Below are 15,381 nucleotides of genomic sequence, written 5' to 3' on the forward strand. Positions count from 1 at the left end.
ATAAACTTAGCAGTCATGGAATAAGAGGAGAAGTCTTCTTATGGATCAGTAAATGGTTAAAGAACAGAAAGCAGAGAGTAGGAATAAATGGTCAATTCTCTCGATGGAAAGAAGTAAATAGTGGGGTCGCACAGGGATTGGTATTGGGACCAATTCTTTTCATCTTGTTCATAAATGATCTGGAATTAGGAGTGAGCAGAAAAGTGGCGAAGTTTGCCAATGGGACCAAATTATTTAAGGTTGTTAAAACACAAAGGGATTGTGATAAGCTCCAAAGGGATCTCTCCAAGCTGGGAGAGAGGGCATCCAAATGGCAGATGTGGTTTAATGGAAGCAAGTGTAAGGTGATGCAAGTTGTGGGGGGGGGGACCCAACTTCAAGTATAACCTAATGGGACCTGAGCTGGTGGTGACCAAACAAGAAAGAGACCTTGGGATTGTGGTGGACAGCTTGATGAAAATGTCCACCCAGTGTGCGGCCGCTGTAAAGAAGGCAAACTCCACATTAGTCATTATAAGGAAAAGAACTGAGAATAAAAATTCCAGTATTATCCTGCCTTAATACAAATCTATGGTGCAACCACACTTAGAATACTGTGTACAGTTCTGGTCACCACACCTAAAAAAGAATATTATGGAGCTGGAAAAGGGGCAGAAAAGGGCAACTAAAACGATTAAGGGGTTGGAGCATCTCCCTTATGAGGGAAGGTTACATCAGCTGGGTTTGTTAGCTCGTGGAAAAGTGTAGAAAATAAAAGAAATGAACATTTTGTCACCTACTCCCTAAAGTAAGATAATCCATCACACCCCAATTTCTCAGAAATTTCTCCTACCTCTTTCTAAACTTTGATGACTTTTTCTCCCCCCTTCCCCACACCGTGCCAGTGAGTAGCCAAAACCAGCTTAGCCAAAAATATCAGCCTGGCACTAATGAAAATGCAAGAAGACACATTGTAATCCAATACAAGCAAGACAAATTAGTTGCCCGCTCTTGTGTTGGGTTTATACCATTACACAGGATAAGTAGTGTTTAGAAAGCTTGGAGTCTCTCTGTTTTCCTAATTAGTTAGGGGTCCCCCCATTTCTTCCAGAAATTAGGTATTATCCATACAAATGGCATTTCCTCCCTCCTCCCCCTGTAAAACAAAGATGACATTGGCATCTGCAGAGAGCAAGGCTTCTTTTGCCTGTCAAGTGAATGAAGGATCACTCTAGAGCTCTATTCCATACCAAAAATAATTTAAAAAGTTGAATAAATTCAGCAATGAATGACAAGCGACTGTGTTTACTGAGACTACGGCCTTTGTTAGACCACAGGTTAGCCCGGGGTGAACCCCGGGCTCGCCCCTGTGCATCCAGATGATGCACAGGGGATCCTGGGCTCAGGCAGGGGTCAACCCTCCCTGGCCCTGGGATAACGGGCATCACTTTGGGCCCAGTGTTTCCTGCGGTCGAGACCGTAAGCATGTAGCCTGTTCCACCGCTTTTCCTGGCTACCGCAATTACTCGCGAGTAGCCGGGAAAAGCGGCAGATGGGGCGCAGCACTCTGCATGAGTGCTGTGGCCATCAGGGCAGGGTGGGGAGATCGGGGCAAGGTGGGAAGATTGGGGCGGGGGGGAGATCGGGGCAGGGGGGAGATCGGGGCAGGGGGGAGATAGGAGCAGGGGGGAGATCAGGGAGAACGATTTTTTTTATAAAAAAAATACTTACCTAAGCTCATGTGCGTTCGTGCGCATCCAGCATTTTTTTAAAAAATCATTTAAAAAATCATTTTTTAAAAAAATCAACCAGACTAGAACTGGCAATCTCCCAGCCACCTTTACCCAACCCGGTTTCCTCCAGATGTATGTTAATGTGATTTTTATATTTATATTCCATTTGTGTTCATTATTTTTATTTTACTTTAAATTATCCATTTTTAACTTATTTATTTTAGCTTATCTTTTTACTTGTTTTTATTATGTCGAATTGTGATGGCTTATCGTGTTTAGTAATAAAGAGTTCAGATTTCATTCCTCCAGGTGTTTTGGACTTCATCTCCCATCTGCCCCAGCTATCATGACCAGTGGTCAAGGCTACAGAAGGCTGATCCAAATTCTAATCAGAAGCTGTTTTAGTTGTAGAATAATGACACCTCATGGCCCTCAGCCTGCTTCCCTCTTCTTCTTCTTTATGGGTCCATTTGTTCATTTGCATACACTTCCCGCATCAATATTCCAAATGCCACTGCCATTAATTCAAGCTTAGCTGTGACATGTGCTGGCAAAAAAAGAGAGAGAGAGAGAGAAAGAAAAACAGAAAAACTACAGATAAATAAATAAATGCTAAATTGCTGTCTTCTGATAGCTCCAACCGAATTCAAATGCAGCATCCGTTAAATCTGATTAGAAGCAGAGATGTGCTGTGCCCTCGATAAATAACTCAGGTTGGGGAGAGAAAAAAAGAAATCTCATTTGATGCCCCGCAACCCGGGACAATAACATGTGCCTCCATCAGACACTGAATGTGAATTAATTGTAAATAGTAGCTTTTTTTCCCTTCCTAATTTCAGCTAAACTCACTCTCAAGCATGTGTGACAATGGGCTAAAAATTAATAAAGCTTCTGTGTGGCAGAGAATTATTTACATTGTCTGGGTTTAAAAAAAAGAGTGAGAGAAAAGATCACTTTTCTGCAAGGGGCATGAAAGCAAATTGATTGAATTGCTTCGAGATGCTTATTGTGGGAAGGTATGAAATGGATCTTACACTGCAGCTTTATTTTGTAAATAAGTTAACATATTGTGATGGAGAAGGAAAGTAGGGCTTCTGAAAAGTGTTATTTTGGATGCTTATGGAGGGGATGAATCACTGATAAGAAATTGCCAGCTATAGAGTGTTTTCATAGTGTTGCCCCACAGTTCTAGCAGCTCACCATAATGTGCAGCTGATAAAGAAAGCAAGACATCAGACATAGCCCTTCACACATAGGAGACTTGATAAGTAATGATGGCCAAACTGAGTTTGCTATTTCTTCGGAAAGTGACAAATTAATTTGTGTAGACTTTGGTGAAAGTTCCCATTTAATCAGTGGAGGCTGTGGCTACGGGTCCAGAAGGGTGGGGATTTTGTTCTAGGTTTTCGTTAGAACCAAAAAGAGCTCTAAAAGCGCCAAAAGCTATCCCCAAAATGGGTTCAGCACCTGGCATAGCACCTGTAGAGCTCTGGTCTCTGAAGTACTCTGAATTCTATCTGGAAGCCCATTCCAACTCAAGACAGTATGTGATTGGAAGCTTTGCTTCCCCCCTTCTTTATGCATGGAAATCCATGTGTATTTTCTGGTGTCTTATTGCAAATGTACACATCAAATGTGTACACATTCTTCTCCCATTTATTAAGGTGTACCTGTGCACATTTGTCAAAAGTACTCATTGGCCTTAGCTAGACCTAAGATTTATCCCAGGATCATCCCAGGTTCATCCCTGCCTGCTCCCGGGATATCCTGTGTGTCATTTACATGTACAGGGTTGACCCCGGGACAATCCGGGGATAAACCTTAGGTCTAGCTAAGGCCATTGTTTCATGTGCAACCTTCAAATTAGGGATGTCACGAGTACCCAGTTGGGTCTGCGACAGAAGTGGAACCCCCTGTGTCTGGCCCACATGGACCCAGCTGGACGCATCTGGTGTGAGGACAGACCTGTGCCCAAGGACTTGGACATGGGTCCTCCCTTGGAAAGGGGACTTTCTGGATGCTTCGGAAAGCGCACATCACCCCGAGCCAATGAGGCCTTAAAGACCATCTTAACGCAAGGTTAACCTTGTGTTAAAAGGAACTTTAAGGTCCCCATTGTCATGGGGAAAAAACCATGTGATTCACAGATGGTCCAGAAATTGCACATTTCCCTCCCTCCACCCTAATAGTGCAATTAGTGTGAGGGGGAAATGGGCAATTACTGGACCATGGGGAAATCACACATTTCCCATTTTCGCTCCAATGGTGGTCGCCGTTAACATGGTGGGTGGTTGCCCAGGGCTTGTGAGATCTTGGGAGCCTCACAAGCACCTGACAGAGGTTTGCAGTGCACTGCCCAGCTCATTGGGGCTGACTGTGCAAGCAGCGGTGTGAATGTTTGTGATGCGGATGCCAGCTGAGCTCATAAAACCCTCCTTCAAATGTTGTCAAACCATTATTTTGAGGCAGGGGTCCATGAATCACATTGCAAGCTCAGAAATGTACATACTTCAAGAGTAGATTACATCCAATTTTGTGTTCAGTCTGGAAAGTGCAAACTGGTATAACCCTGATTTTTTTAAAAAATGAACTAAAACAAAATTCTCATTCATACCTTGGCACAGAACATCGATGTCAACTCAAAATCAATCTCTGATTGAATAATGAAAATACTGAAGTTTGTTAGATAGCTACCCAGGCTTGCTATATGTGCAAGTACTATAACCATGATAGATTCTACCAATGAACCACCTAATTCTGAGTTTTGATGCATCCCTAGTTGAGTTCCTGCCATCCAGTTTGTATATTCCTTGAAAGGGCTCTCGAAATAGAGAGCCATCTCATTATTACTAGTAGTAATCCTTCTTAAAGCATCCCATGACAGGTTGAATCTCTGTGCTGTATGGGCTCTTCATCCCTTTATCCATTATTTACAGCATATTGTGCACATGTTCACAAAATAGATTAAGGCAGCACTGCTAACAATGCAACACGAGCCTTGTCAGCAATAAATATTAACTGAAATTACATTTATTGTGTTTCCAGCAGTGTGGGTGGTGGGGAAAGACAGCAGAGGAGGCTTTTCTTCTGGGTCATGGTGTATGAGCAGTGTAGTGGAGGCTGGTGTCAAGGAAGCTTGTGGTCTTGGCTTAATATTTGACTCCTCGCTCTCCTTTATTCCTCATATTGAGGCAGTAGCTAAATCCTGTCGTTTTTTCCTGTATAATATTGCCAGGATTCGATCATTTTTGTCTGTCTCTTCTGCCAAGACTCTTGTTCATGCATTGGTTATTTCTCGGTTGGACTACTGCAACCTTCTTCTCACTGGCCTTCCTTCTTCTCACATCAGTCCGTTGGTTTCTGTTCACCACTCTGCCGCAAAGATCATCTTCTTGGCTCGCCGCTCTGACCATGTCACTCCACTTCTGAAATCTCTTCATTGGCTTCCAATTCACTCCAGAATCCAATATAAACTTCTCCTGTTGACCTTCAAAGCTTTTCACGGTCTAGCTCCTTCCTATCTCTCCTCTCTCATCTCACACTATTGCCCCGCTTGTGCTCTTCGCTCCTCTGATGCCATGTTTCTCGCCTGCCCAAGGGCCTCTACTTCCCTTGCTCGGCTTCGTCCATTTTCTTCTGCTGCCCCTTATGCCTGGAACGCTCTTCCAGAACATTTGAGAACTACAAGTTCAACCGCAGCTTTTAAAGCTCAGCTAAAAACTTTTCTTTTTTCTAAAGCTTTTAGAACTTGATTTTGATCTTACTTTTATACTGTTAGTTTTACTCTACCCTGTGCCTGTTTGGTGCATTCTCTTCCCCTTCTTATTGTTTTATTATGATTTTATTAGAATGTAAGCCTATATGGCTGGGTTTTGCAATTTTATTGTTTTACTCTGTACAGCACCATTTACACTTATGGTGCTATATATATTAATAATAATAATAATAATAATAATAATAATAATAATGGCTCCGATATCAATTGGGTGGAGAATCCATTCCAGGTTTCAGTCAGAACCAGGAGCTATCCGAGGTATGGAGCACCTTAGATAGCTCCTTTAGAGTTCAGACTGGTTCTGAACAAAACCCGGATCAGATTTACCATCCCACTGAAATCGGAGCCACCAGCTTCCACTGCCAGGGATATGGGGCATTTTCCGTTCTGAATTTAATTTCAGAAAGGTTCTCAGTGGGCAGGGCAAGAGGCAAAATGGGAGGGGCAAAGAAAAATGGGTGGAGTCAAAATACCCCAAACACCAAAACACACCTGTATATTTTAGCATAAACCTCTTGCTGTGGGTAACTGGGGAGGCATTTTAAACCTTTTAGAATGGGAGGGGGATGGAGGAAGCCATCAAACAATCAGCAGTCAGGGCTGGGGGGGGGGGAAGCTGGAGCTAAGGAAAGGCTCAATACCCTCACGGTATGGGCAGACTGGGCCTTCAGGTTAATTATGTATGTATTTAAGCATTTTATAGACGGCTTGATTATATCTGAAAAGACCAAAAAAAAAAAAAATACAAAACATTGCATTCAAACTAGGCAAGGATGGACTCCTCACATGCTTGATGAGCTACCGCCCCCATCTGACCCTGCTCACCACACCACGTGAGCATTTCTATGGCTTATTGAGTGCCCAACAAAGTCATGGGGCTGTCTGACCACTTAAGGAGCCACCATTTTATGCAACAATGGCAGCTTGGGCATTTCTGGGAAGGGGGTGGTGCATAAATGGCCATTGTAAAGGGGCTATTTATGCAATGTAATGAGTGTGATTGCTCCATTCATGCTTGCAGTGCTGAGTATTGCCTTAGCCACCATTGTTGCACAAAATGGTGCCTCAGTAAGGGGCAGGTGACTTCGCTTGGCTCTTGCTGAGCCTTGGGGCGCTCAACGAGCAAGCCCGTGACCACTCCACAGCTCTGCAAGTGAGGTCTGGAAAGGCAGGGGCAGAGGAGTTCATCAGTCTCCACTCTCCCGTGGACTCTTGCAACATCCCTAGTTCAAACACTTAAAAATACAACATGTAACACATCTCAGTTAAACACATTTTTTTTTAAAAAAAATGCACACCCTCAATTAATCCCATCAGGGATTAATGCTTGCGTATTAACGCTTGAGTACTGTTTCCAGTTCTGGGCTCCATACTTCAAGAAGGATACGGACAAGATGGGGCATGTTCAGAGGAGGGCAACGAGGATGATCAGGGGTCTGGGAAAAAAGCCCTATAAGGAGAGACAGAAAGAACTGGGCATGTTTAGCTTGGAGAAGAGAAGATTGAGGGGAGACATGATAGCACTCTTCAAGTTCTTGAAAGGTTGTCACACAGAGGAGGGCCAGGATCTCTTCTTGATCATCCCAGAGTGCAGGACACGGAATAACGGGCTCAAGTTACAGGAAGCCAGATTCTGGCTGGACATCAGGAAAAACTTCCTGACTGTTAGAGCAGTACGACAACAGAACCAATGACCTAGGGAGGTTGTGGGCTTTCCCAGACTAGAGGCCTTCAAGAGGCAGCTGGACAACCATCTGTCAGGGATGCTTTAAAGTAGATTCCTGCAATGAGCAGGGGGTTGGACTCAATGGCCTTATAGGCCCTTTCTATTCTATGATTCTATTTTTTTATGAGACCTGGGGCAGGTCTTTATTGGGTGCCTAAAACGTGCTACAGCTGGCACCTCCCACATATCAAAGGGAAGGGCATTCCATGCCACCATCAAGCAAGCAAGCTTCCCAAGTGCTGCCAGGTGGTAATCTTCAAGTTGCAGTACCACCAGCAAGGCTTCCTCCAATGTTGTTAGTGACTGAATGGGTCTACATTGGAGAAGGTGATCCAGCAAACAGCCATGGATGCCACCACCCCAGTGGTACTTGCACTTCCTCGTTGAGCATAATGGACCTGCCAACATGATTAACATCCCAAGGGCATCCTGGTCAATGCTATTAGTTGCCATCTTCTGGTATTCCTTCTGTGCTACAAATGAACCCGTGTGTTTTCTATGCTTGAAGAATAACAAAACTTACACAAGGTTATCCAACAAGGTTTCTAAAAAGCGGAATTTTGTGACCTGGTGTACGTTATGCAAATCAGCACAACGATTACATCTGATGGATTGCGTTTCTCCATATGAGCTGGCTTCTGAATTAAGTGCACCTTCAGACTCTCTCCTTTGGTGTTTCCACCATCACAGATATGGTAGCTAGCAGCTAAGAAAAGGATTTTTTTTTCCAATGTTGCGGCAGTCCACTTCTGAAATGCATTCTCCTGGGAAAATTGCCTTGTCCCTAGGGATGTATGGATTTTGTTCAATCCATTTTATCTGTGTTTCATGAATTGCCAGAGGCCTTTTGTTCTAGCGCCCACTGACTGGCAGAATGGGATTTTTCCGATTTCCTGTTGTGCAAATTCACATTTGCACAACTTCACATCTGCACAAATTCACATTTTCACAAATTTACACTTGCGAAATACACAAATCCCCCCTTCCCAAATGTGGACTTCCATGCTTTAGCCTATTAGGGGAAAGTAGGGGTGTGCACGGACCCCCCAATCCGCTTCGTGGCCTGATCCGGAAAATCCGGATCGGGCCCAATCCGGCTTCGCCGCCGTCACTATATGGATGGCGGCGGCGGCGGCGCAAGAGAAACCACCCACCCACCCCGCCCCCTTACCTTCCTCCGTTGCGGTATTCAATTGAGGCCCCGGTTGAAGCCGGAAGAGGCCTCGGCCTTCACTTCCAGCTTCAACCGGAGCCTCAATTGAAGCCGGCGATGGAGGAAGGTAAGTGCCCCTCCTCCCTGCTCCCTTACCTGATGCTGCCGCCGCCGCCGCCACATGGATGGCAGCACCGGCAGCGCCAGATTAGTCCCCCTCCCCCCCACACTTACCTTCAGGCGAAGCTCTGGATTGAGGCGATCCTCTTCACCTCGATCCGCTGCCCCCCCAATCCTCTTCGCCTCCGCCTTAAGGGTAGGTGAAGCCCCCCGCTCCGCTCCTGCTCCTCCGGTTCGAGGAGAAGCGGAGCACATCCCTAGGGGAAAGCACATTTTCAGATCGTGGTTTCCCCCTCCCATTTTACTTCGTTCTCTATCACTAAATTTGCATAAAATCCCAAAAGGTAAAAAAACCCAAAGAAACTGGTCCGCAAGGCCATACAATCCATGTGATTCAAGAAAAGGTGGTCTGCTGCTGAATTTGTGGATCAGTTTCATAGAATTCTGAACTCATTTCAGAATCATCCCTACTGGTGCCTACTTAGCTATTTGGTGAGAGAGTTACGCAATCATGGCACTACACTGAAAGGACCCTTTCTCTGTTTGCTATAATCCTCACCTGAAATGGTGATGGCATGTGAGGCTACACATGTGCGTGGACCGGAAGATGCAGATGGTGTAGAATGTGGCAGTCACAATGCTGAGTTGGCATGCGCATATTGAAACAGTAGCACTGACTGACTGTTAGCTAACTTGCTGTGTGCAACGTTTTTTTGTTGCTGTCGTATAAACTGTCGTATGAACTACTTGGGAACAGATTACCTGGGAGTGGATCACCTTCCCCACTCATAATGTCAGCACATCTCCCCAAATATTTTGGTCAGCTGGCTTTTTTTTACAGAAGGAGGGAAACTGTCCTTGGATTTCTATGTGAATCCCTCACCCTGCTATTTTCTTTTATTGTACAACTTCACTTTATACTAAAGGAGAAGGGGTGTGTGTGTGTGTTTGTATGAGAGAGAGAGAGAGAGAGAGAGAGAGAGAGATGCATTGATCAAAAGATCCCCTACGGAAAAAAATAGTTTCTGCACTTATCAATGAGAAATCTAGGATGAAATCTTATCCCTGCCATGCTAACTTTCTATAAACAGGGTGCCCCCCCCCCCCCGGAGTATTTAAATATTCAATCCATGCCCCACTCACAATTTAACCTTTAAATGGTACAGTTGATTCTGCAGTATATATCACTTGGTCTTCTGCTGTATATAGCAAATTATTTCATTCTACTTCTAAGCAACAAAAAGAAAGAAAAAAAGAAAGAAAGGAAGAAAGAAAGAGAAAAGGAAAGGGAGAAAGGAAAAGAAAAGAACTCTACGAACTTATGAATTCATAGCATTTAAATATGCTCAACATTGGTAAGGTAAAAATGCAAATCAAAACATAACCTCAGCAATCCTTTCCTCAGTGTCTGGCAAAACAAGCCCCTGGCATTTCTCTGAACCACTAATTTTTACCTATGTATTCACATGTGCTGGCTCTATTCAGAATTAAATAATGCATAGCTCGGAAATGTATTATTTACATCATAGAACGTGAAGTGACGAATCGAACCTGACATGATGTGCTATATCTGATAACGCATTTGCGGTTTTTGTTTTGTTTTTTGTTTTAAATCCCTTTTATATATCCTTAAGTCTGAGCTGGAAAGAGGGTGGGTGGGATTTGTTTCATGAACATTTTCCTCTAGCGATGGATGCAATCTTTAAGATCACCAAAGTGCTCTGAATTCTCCCTTGAAGCTCTTTTCACCTCATTTGCATTCCTGCACTCAAAACATATTTTCCTCCAGCTGAAAATGCACATCTCACCCCACCCCCACAGACTAAACCTTAAAAACCTGGCTTGGGGAGGATTTGTGCACTTGGACAGACGTGTGTTTCTGAACACAAACGCAAGTTCAGAAAATTGCAATGACTTCCTAAAAATGGAATTCCCACTGTGAATGGGACAGGTTCACATGATTTGCAAATCGGAATAAAATTCTTGTACATCCCTATTTTCCTCCCACCATGAAATACATCCCATGAAGGGTAAGGAAATCTGTGAACCAGGACAAAATTCTCGGCAGCTAGACCATTGACACTTAGGTCATGTCAATTACTTGTCGTTACTCTGCATTGATTTCATATATTTATTTCTTTATTTATTTTGCTCTTTTAATTTAAGACATTGTGTAATGTGTACATCCACTTCGGAGGAAATCAAGATATTGAACCACTGTCAGCGATATTTGCACCACTTCTGAGGTGAAGCGACACTCCAAAGTAGGATTAGAGAATGCCTCTTTATGGCAAGGTGTTATTATGTCTTACTCTCTTGCCTAAAAGAAGCCGTGGCAAGACCTTTGTTAAAACAACAACAACAACAACAAGCAAGCAAGCAAGTAAACAAACAGACAAACAAACAAACAAAAACCAGTCACCCCTCCCCGATCTCCACTGTACTGGATAATTTCTCGCTGGCCTCTAATATTCCATCCTTGGGCAAGGTGCTCAGACATGTGGCGGCTTCTCAGTTCCAGCAAAATATGACACTTTGAAAATGGTTTGAAAACTATATTTGGTGCGTGTCCTGGGCCTCAACAGTTGTCACTACTGTTACAAACCATTTTAAAGCAGTAGTGTAGATCCTGCCCTGGTTTCAGGCCCAGCTATGGGACAAAGGCCATAGCTAGACCTAAGGTTTATCCCTGGATCGTCCAGGGGTCAAACCTGTTCATCTAGGTGACACACAGGGGATTCAGTGCTCAGGCAGGGTTGAACCCTGGGTGATCCCAGGATAAACCTTAGGTCTAGCTGTGGCCAGAGTCTGCTTTGATCATTTTGGTGGATGATCTATGCTAAGAACTGGACAGGCGGATTGTGGCCCTGTTGTTTCTACTGGATCTCTAAGCAGCTTTTGATACCATTGACCATGGTTTCCTTCTGGGTGTCTTTCTGAGATGGGACTGGGGCCACAGCTAGACCTAAGGTTTATCCTGGGATCATCCAGGGTTCACCCGTGCCTGAGCACTGGATCCCCTGTGTGTCACCTAGATGAACAGATTTGACCCCTGGATGATCCAGGGATAAACCTTAGGTCTAGCTATGGCCTGGGAGGCACTGTTATTATATAGTGACTTAGGTGCTTCTCAGAGAGGTGATCTCAGAAGGTGGAGCTGGGGGATTATTGTGCCATTGACCACAAGGCCCCATCTTATCCGCCATGCTGTTGAACATACATAAAACTGCTGGGACAGATTTCCAGAGTTTGGGGGCTTGGTATCAGTATGCTGGTGCTGATACCCACTTTTATCTCTCCTTTTCATCTAAATCCAAGAAAATGTTCTAGTTCTTAATTGGTGCCTGATGTCAGTAATGGACTGGATGAGGGCAAACAAATTGAAGCCTGATCCAGGCAATAGATAGGTGCTTCTGGTTAGTCAAAAGGCAGATAAGGATTGGGATGGGCAAAATCACAGAGCATTTGCCCCATGGATGCTCACCCAGCTGTTGCTGCCAGCCGCCCCTTTATCCTTGTGTTAATATTTATTTATTTATTTATTACATTTCTATACCACCCAATAGCCGGAGCTTTCTGGGCAGTTCACAAAAATTAAAAACATTCAAAGTATAAAACAACAGTATAAAACCATAATATAAAATACAATATAAAAGCTCAACCAGATAAAAACAGCAGCAATGCAAAATTACTAATTTGAAACACCAAGTTAAAATTTATTTATAGACTGTTAAAATGCTGGAAAAATAAAAAGGTCTTCACCTGGCGTCTAAAAGCATATAATGTAGGTGCCAAGCAAACCTCCTTAGGGAGCTCATTCCACAGCCGGGGTGCCACAGCAGAGAAGGCCCTCCTCCTGGTAGCCACCTGCCTCACTTCCTTTGGCAGGGGCTCGCGGAGAAGGACCCCTGAGGATGACCTTAGGGCAGGTACATATGGGAGGAGGCTATCCTTCAGATAACCTGGCCCCAAGCCGTTTAGGGCTTTAAATGTTAATACCAGCACTTTGAATCGGGCCCGGGCCTGGACTGGCAGCCAATGAAGCTGGAAAAGGACTGGCGTAATGTGGTCTCGTCAGCCAGTCCCTGTTAGTAAGCGTGCTGCCCTGTTTTGTACCAGTTGAAGTTTCTGGACTGTTTTCAAAGGCAGCCCCACGTATAACGCATTGCAGTAATCCAAACGAGAGGTTATCAGAGCATGGATAACTGTAGCTAGGCTATCACTGTCCAGATAAGGGCGCAGCTGGTATATCAGCCTAAGCTGATCAAAGGTGCTCTTTGCCACTGAGTTAACCTGTGCACCTTTATGGCCCCCATTGGCACAGGGGTGGAATACGTGGTTTCTGGTCTCTCTGGATGTGTATATTTCCTCCTTCCACACAAATGGTGGCCACCATTAGCATGGAAGGGGAAAGTATGTGATGTCAGCTGCCAGGGTGGGCGGTTGCCAGGCACTCGTGTTAGCCTTGCAAGTGCTCAGGTGCAGGTCCATGCCTGTGCTGTGTGCATCCGACTGGATCTGCAAGGGTTGGACATGGGGGGGGGGGTCCCATTGCCCTCACAGACTCTGTTGGATGCTTGCAAAAACCCTAGATAAGGAAATAGGGATTCAATCTGTTCCTGATGGGGTTACACCTCCCCTGAAAAATCAGGCTTGAAATTTTGATGTATTCCTGGACTTGGCCCTAAACCTGGATGCCCAGGTTTTAGCAATGGCCAAGAGTGCATTAGCATGGCTGGCCAACGGAAGCTTTCCTAGAGGTGTTTGATCCAGCCATGGTCACACATGCCTTGGTTGCATCCCATTTGGACTACTGTAATGTGCTCAAATGTGGGGCTGCCTTTGAAAATTGTTCAGAAACTTCATCTGGTCCGGAATACTGCAGTCTTTGCTACAAGAACTTCACTGGCTACTGGTTTGTTCCCAGGCAGAATTCAAAGTGCTGTTTATGATGTATAAAGCCTTATATGGCTTGGGACTATCTGCTCCCAAAGAAGCCTGCCCAGGTCTTAAGAGCTACAGGAGAGGACCTAACAAACAGAGGGAAGGCACCAAAACATCATGCAGACTTGAGAGGGAACCCTGCAAGCATCTGAACACAAAAGAATTACAAGCTGGAAAATTGTGATGATGCTTATTCCAACCGTGACGTCTTTTGAGTTATATATATATATAAAAAAAACTTTTTCAAGGGCACTCTACAAACTTGACTGCACTATTTTCCAAGATAAAAAATGAGTTACGATGTACACATGCCACAGAAGTACGTGTACAGGCGTAAATGGTCTAATTCATAATATTGTATAAATGGCCCGATTTATGGCTACCATTTGTGCAAAATGACAATTTACATAAATGGACTAGCTGCCATTTGGTGCAAAATGGCAGCTGCCGGAGCAGCAGGAAACTGGGTGCAGGGAACATGTGGACCATCTGGCAGCTTGCATCTGGCAGGGGTCCACTGATGGCATGTGAGGTGAGACTTTGGCCATCCCTATTTGCATCACTCCTGTTCTTTTTTTGTGATCTGCATTATTATTATTATTATTATTATTATTATTATTATTATTATTATTATTGGGTTCATTCAAATAAAAAGTGCACATTTTTCAGAAGTGTGCACTTTCCCCTCATTCATTAAAGTCTGAAAATGATTTTTTTTTTAAAAAAAGTGTATTTTTTTAAAATGCCCAACTTTAAAAATGCATTGTGAATTTTTAAAGTTGTGCATTTCTTAATACGCACAGTTTTTAAAGTGCTCACTTTCCCACCATTAAAACACGAACATGGGAATATTTAAAAGAGTGCATTTTTAATTTTAAAAAGTACCGCTCTAAAAATGCACAATTTTACATTGTGCATTTTTAAAGTTGTGCAGTTTTTTAAAGTACACATTTTGCAGACACAAATGCAAATTCTGGAATTTGTGAACATTTTGGAGAGAACATGCCCTCCCATTCATATTTGTGAACGGGGTAGGTTTTATTGATTTGAAAACTGAAATGTACATTCCTGTACATCCATATTTGGAACTGGGTTATTTCACGTTTTGGCAACTTCTTGAAATATTTCAATAGTGTATTTCACTTCTCTTGCCATATTTGGATGAATGTTTGTATCTAGTTTGTTCCTGCTCAAACCCTTGTAATCTCACTGGTAAGAATGGACAAATCAATCAGTGTCACTTTCTGCAACATTCAATTTGCTTTCCATTCTGAATATATAGAAATGTGCAGATATTGGTAAATTCTTTTCAAAAATGAACTGAAATGAATTTTTCAGCTGTCTGCATCAGCCAAATTGAATAGGTAAAGCTATTCCCAGGATGGAGAGGACCATGTTATTCCTACCTGTAATGTAGTTGTTAAAGATAAGTTGGTTGTCAGATAAAATGGCTAAATTTACACTGAAATTCAAAGCCAGACTTTTAAGCGCTAACCACTGAAAGCCTTGGACCTGGATAGAGCAATCTGTCAGTTTAAGTCTCTGTAATTCTTTTAAATCTCAAGCTCTTTCAGTCCCATTTATGAAGACTTTTAAAAATTTTGTAAGTTCTAATAAGTGATGAGCAAACTTACTCTGAGCGAATTCATATTTCCTTGGAAAATAACAAATTCACCATGTGAGCTTGGATGAGATTTCTCTTTAATAAAATATCTCATTCCATGAATATGACTTTTTGTTCAGGCAAAACATCAAAGTGCATCTTGGGACCTATAGTTTGCCTAATATGGCATGACATCATGCACCACCACATTATGTACTCTCTTCCCGATGGACTGCTTTCACATTGCCTTTCTACATCATGTTTACTCACTCAATCATGGAGGAGATGGAGAGATAAATGACACTGAAGTTCCAAAATTAATAGTGAATTCATAATATGCCAATCTAG

This window comes from Elgaria multicarinata, chromosome 4 (assembly GCF_023053635.1).
Source record: "Elgaria multicarinata webbii isolate HBS135686 ecotype San Diego chromosome 4, rElgMul1.1.pri, whole genome shotgun sequence".
Taxonomy (NCBI): domain Eukaryota; kingdom Metazoa; phylum Chordata; class Lepidosauria; order Squamata; family Anguidae; genus Elgaria; species Elgaria multicarinata.